Source organism: Scyliorhinus torazame, chromosome 24 (assembly GCF_047496885.1).
Source record: "Scyliorhinus torazame isolate Kashiwa2021f chromosome 24, sScyTor2.1, whole genome shotgun sequence".
In the NCBI taxonomy this organism is placed as follows: domain Eukaryota; kingdom Metazoa; phylum Chordata; class Chondrichthyes; order Carcharhiniformes; family Scyliorhinidae; genus Scyliorhinus; species Scyliorhinus torazame.
In genome coordinates this window covers 42,737,200-42,742,607 of record NC_092730.1, presented here as the reverse complement: position 1 = coordinate 42,742,607, position 5,408 = coordinate 42,737,200, and the positions used below count along the sequence as shown (strand labels likewise).

General features: G+C 44.9%; 2 non-coding genes across 2 annotated transcripts; one reads left to right on the top strand and one right to left on the bottom strand.

Moving 5' to 3' along the window:
* Positions 1–4,128: 4,128 nt before the first annotated feature.
* On the bottom strand, positions 4,129–4,201 carry trnak-cuu (transfer RNA lysine (anticodon CUU)). The gene has a single exon. It is a non-coding gene; the product is annotated as a tRNA-Lys (tRNA).
* Positions 4,202–4,589: 388 nt separating this feature from the next.
* trnal-uaa (transfer RNA leucine (anticodon UAA)) lies at positions 4,590–4,671 on the top strand. Its single transcript has one exon. It is a non-coding gene; the product is annotated as a tRNA-Leu (tRNA).
* The last annotated feature ends 737 nt before the right edge of the window (positions 4,672–5,408 follow it).

Genomic DNA, 5,408 nt, shown 5'->3' with positions numbered 1-5,408 from the left:
ACGGAAGGGCAGAGTGGTTGGTAAGTGAGGTGGTGTAGCTCTGTTATTTAAGGATGACATCTGGGCAATAGTAAAGGATGACATCGGTGCTATGGAGGATAAGGTTGAATCCATTTGGGTGGAAATCAGGAATAGTAAGGCAAAAAAGTAACTGATAGGAGTCATCTATAGGCCAACAAATAGTAACATTATGGTGGGGCAGGCAATAAACAAAGAAATAACTGATGCATGTCGAAATTGTACAGCAGTTAACATGGGGGATTTTAATCTACATGTCGATTGGTTTAACCAGGTCGGTCAAGGCAGCCTTGACGAGGAGTTCATAGAATGTATCCAAGACAGTTTCCTAGAACAGTATGTAATGGAACCTACGAGTGAACAAGCGGTCGTAGATCTGGTCCAGTGTAATGAGACAGGATTGATTCAGGATCTCATAGTTAGGGATCCTCTCGGAAGGAGCGATCACAATACGGTGGAATTTAAAATACAGATGGAGACTGAGAAAGTAAAATCAAACACGAGTGTTTTGTGCTGATAGAAAGGAGTTTACAGTGGGATGAGAGAAGAACTAGCTAAGGTAGACTGTGAGCAAAGACTTTATGGTGAAACAGTTGAGGAACAGTGGACAACCCTACAAGCGATTTTTCACAGTGCTCAGCAAAGGTATATACCAACAAAAAGGAAGGACGGTAGAAAGAGGGAAAATCGACCGTGGATATCTAAGGAAATAAGGGAGAGTATCAAATTGAAGGAAAAAGCATACAAAGTAGCAAAGATTAGTGGGAGACTAGAGGACTGGGAAATCTTTAGCGGGCAACAGAAAGCTACTAAAAAAGCTATAAAGAAGAGTAAAATAGATTATGAGAGTAAACTTGCTCAGAATATAAAAACAGAGAGTAAAATTTTCTACAAATATATTTTAAAATAAATAGTGACTAAGGTAAACATTGGTCCTTTAGAGGATGAGAAGGACCAATGTTTAGGGGCAGCACGGTAGCATTAGGAGCTTGTAGGGGCAGCACGGTAGCATTGTGGATAGCACAAATGCTTCACAGCTCCAGGGTCCCAGGTTCGATTCCGGCTTGGGTCACTGTCTGTGCGGAGTCTGCACATCCTCCCCGTGTGTGCGTGGGTTTCCTCCGGGTGTTCCGGTTTCCTCCCACAGTCCAAAGATGTGCGGGTTAGGTGGATTGGCCATGCTAAATTGCCCATAGTGTCCAAAATTGCCCTTAGTGTAGGGTGGGGTTACTGGGTTATGGGGATAGGGTGGCGGTGTGGACCTTGGGTAGGGTGCTCTTTCCAAGAGCCGGTGCAGACTCGATGGGCCGAATGGCCTCCTTCTGCACTGTACATTCTATGATTCTATGATTCTATGAAGGGAGATTTAATAATGTGAGATGAGGAAATGGCTGAGTAACTGAACAGGTTTTTTGGGTCGGTCTTCACAGTGGAAGACACAAATAACATGCCAGTGACTGATGTAAATGAGGCTATGACAGGTGAGGACCTTGAGAGGATTGTTATCAATAAGGTAGTAGTGATGGGCAAGCTAATGGGGCTAAAGGTAGACAAGTCTCCTGGACCTGATGGAATGCATCCCAGAGTGCTAAAAGAGATGGCTAGGGAAATTGCAAATGCACTAGTGATAATTTACCAAAATTCACTAGACTCTGGGGTGGTCCCGGCGGATTGGAAATTAGCAAACGTGACACCACTGTTTAAAAAAGGAGGGAGGCAGAAAGCGGGTAATTATAGGCCAGTGAGCTTAACTTCGGTAGTAGGGAAGATGCTGGAATCTATCGTCAAGGAAGAAATAGCGAGGCATCTGGATGAAAATTGTCCCATTGGGCAGACGCAGCATGGGTTCATAAAGGGCAGGTCGTGTCTAACTAATTTAGTGGAATTTTTTGAGGACATTACCAGTGCGGTAGATAACGGGGAGCCAATGGATGTGGTATATCTGGGTTTCCAGAAAGCCTTTGACAAGGTGCCACACAAATGGTTGCTGCATAAGATAAACATGCATGGCATTAAGGGGAAAGTATTAGCATGGATAGAGGATTGGTTAGTTAATAGAAAGCAAAGAGTGGGGATTAATGGATGTTTCTCTGGTTGGCAATCAGTAGCTAGTGGTGTCCCTCAGGGATAAGTGTTGGGCCCACAATTGTTCACAATTTACAGAGGTGATTTGGAGTTGGGGACCAAGGGCAATGTGTCCAAGTGTACAGACGACACTAAGATGAGTGGAAAAGCAAAAAGTGCAGAGGATACTGTAAGTCTGCAGAGCGATTTGGATAGGCTAAGTGAATGGGCTAGGGTCTGGCAGATGGAATACAATATTGACAAATGTGAGGTTATCCATTTTGGTAGGAATAACAGCAAAAGGCATTATGATTTAAATGATAAAATATTAAAACATGCTGCTGTGCAGAGAGAACTGGGTGTGCTAGTGCATGAGTCACAAAAAGTTGGTTTACAGGTGCAACAGGTGATTAAGAAGGCAAATGGAATTTTGTCCTTCATTGCTAGAGGGATGGAGTTTAAGACTAGGGAGGTTATGCTGCAATTGTATAAGGTGTTAGTGAGGCCACACATGGAGTAGTGTGTTCAGTTTTGGTCTCCTTACTTGAGAAAGGACATACTGGCACTGGAGGGTGTGCAGAGGAGATTCACTAGGTTAATCCCAGAGCTGAAGGGGTTGGATTACGAGGAGAGGTTGAGTAGACTGGGGCTGTACTCGTTGGAATTTAGAAGGATGAGGGAGGATCTTATTGAAACATATAAAGATTATGAAGGGAATAGATAGGATAGATGCGGGCAGGTTGTTTCCACTGGCAGGCGAAAGCAGAACTAGGGGGCATAGCCTCAAAATAAGGGGAAGTAGATTTAGGACTGAGTTTAGGAGGAACTTCTTCACCCAAAGGGTTGTGTATCTATGGAATTCCTTGCCCAGTGAAGCAGTAGAGGCCCCTTCATTAAATGTTTTTAAGATAAAGATAGATAGTTTTTTGAAGAATAAAGGGATTAAGGGTTATGGTGTTAGGGCCGGAAAGTGGAGCTGAGTCCACAAAACATCAGCCATGATCTCATTGAATGGTGGAGCAGGCTCGAGGGGCCAGATGGCCTACTCCTGCTCCTAGTTCTTATGTTCTTATCTGGACCACAGACTCCGAGTGCCGACTGCGTCTGGTTATGTGGCGGAGAGAAGGTGATTGTGGAATCCATGTCGTACCCATCAAACTCTGCTACTCACCTGACTGAGATTTGTTCTGGATCTGGAAATCACAGGTAGTGTTCGCGAGTGGAGGGAACACTCTGCAACTCAGTCTGTGGAACAGTTTGTGAGAGCAGGGTTCCTTCAATATGAGTCAATATCTAGTACTGTATGTGAGGGTGGGATTCAGTTTCTATCAAACATTGGTACTGAATGTCAGTGTGGAAATCTTTCTGTATCTATCAATCACAATGTCTGTTTGGGAAAAGTGAGATTAATACGTAACATCAGCACGGCTGTGACAGACAGAGAAAGACACACAGTAAAGCAGGAAGAGACTATCAGGACACACACACAATGACACACAGAAAAGGTGCCGAGCAAACCAGCAAGATACTGAGATGGAAAAACTGGTTATTTACGAAAATGTGTTTCCTGCTGCACACATATAGGCCCTGTTTGTAAATGTATATCCTGCTGTGTAACCGTGTTCTCTGCTGTGTAAATGAGCTCTCTGCTGTGTAACCGTGCTCTCTGCTGTGTAACTGAGCTCTCTGCTGTGTAACCGTGCTCGCTGCTGTGTAACTGAGCTCTCTGCTGTGTAACTGTGCACCCTGCTGTGTAACTGAGCTCTCTGCTGTGTAACTGCTCTCTCTGTCGTGGAACCGTGACTCTGCCTGTGACAGATCTTCACTGTGGTTGTGTCAAATCATTCCCTGTTGTGGAAATATGGCCTCTCTGAAGCAGAACCTTTCTGCGCCATTACTGAGACGAAATTTCAATTCCAGATTTATTAAGTCTTGCCACCAAGGGTTAGTTCAGACCGCTGGATTCCCAGTCCAGCGACATAACCTTGAGTTCCTGTTGTCAAAACAGTTCGTTCAGCATCAATATTTTCAGATAATAATATAGACCGCCCAACGTGGGGCTCGAACCCTCGACCCTGGGATTAAGAGTCCCATGCTCTACCGACTGAGCTAGCCGGGCTGATGCGGCACTAACTATTAAACTTCTTCCTGTCGAGAGTCGCTACGGTGCTCATTCGGAGGGTTAGTCTTGACTCGTTGGGCCGAATGGCCTCCTTCTGAGCTGGATATTCTACGAATTTATGATCCAAGGATGTTGATGCGGTGGAGTCCTTCTGCCATACTGCCCACTCCTGACACCATGTAGAAATGCTGGTCTCTCAATGACTGGCGACCAAGGATTTGGAATAAAAATAACTGACTTAATAGTTGTGCAGCTGCTCCTGGCTTGTGCTCTGACCGCGATCCGGGGAACTGCCGGAATCCCGACACGTGATCATGTTAGTTGCGTCATCAGATCATCATGTATTCTATCGACCAAATTACTAATGAATGACACATTGGACGCACCTGCGATGGCCGAGTGGTTAAGGCGTTGGGCTTAAACTCCAGTGTGGTTTTCCCGCGCAGGTTCGAGCCCTGCTCGCAGCGACTTTGATTCGGAATGTTTGTTCAACTCCTCCCACAAGCCGCTGACTCCGGAATGAATCGGAATTCCGATTGGCTGTAAATAAACGGTTGGAACGTTCTTCGAGTTCAGTCCGATATGTAAGATTTTTTTGGGAAACTGAACAAAATATAAAGATGGAAACGTGATTTGCTTTCATTCAGCTGAATGTATTTCTGGGTAAAAAGATCGTGTTAGAAATGGAACATATTTTATCTCTCTATCTGTTTCTTTGTTTCTTTCTCTCTCCCTCACTCACTGTTTTTGTGCTTCTCCGGGGACTGATTGGATACACAGTGAAACTCAGCCCCATCTCACCCCAACTCTTTTGGACGAATACGTCCTGGTGATGGACGGTCCTGAATCAGTGGAAGAATCGACAAACTGTTCCATTCTTGGCTCTGTGAGAAGTTCCATTCCTGGTTGTGAGGTGGCTCTGAGATAAAGGGATCGAGAGAGAACGAGGTGACTGCAGTCTGACTCTTACTCTGAAAACCAGTTAGTGCGCCCTTGTAGAAAGTGGATGTGCCTGAGAACAGGAGGAAAGCAGATCATGGGCCTGTGATTGATTTTATTGAGCCGGACATTGAAAAGTGAAGCAAACTTTTAACCAGTCAGCGCCTGTCTGAGAGCTCGGAAGGAATTACGGCTGACATTGAGACAGTACAGAGTGAATTGTAACAGCAAATCGAATCTTCAAGAGGTGTTGGTATATTGATTT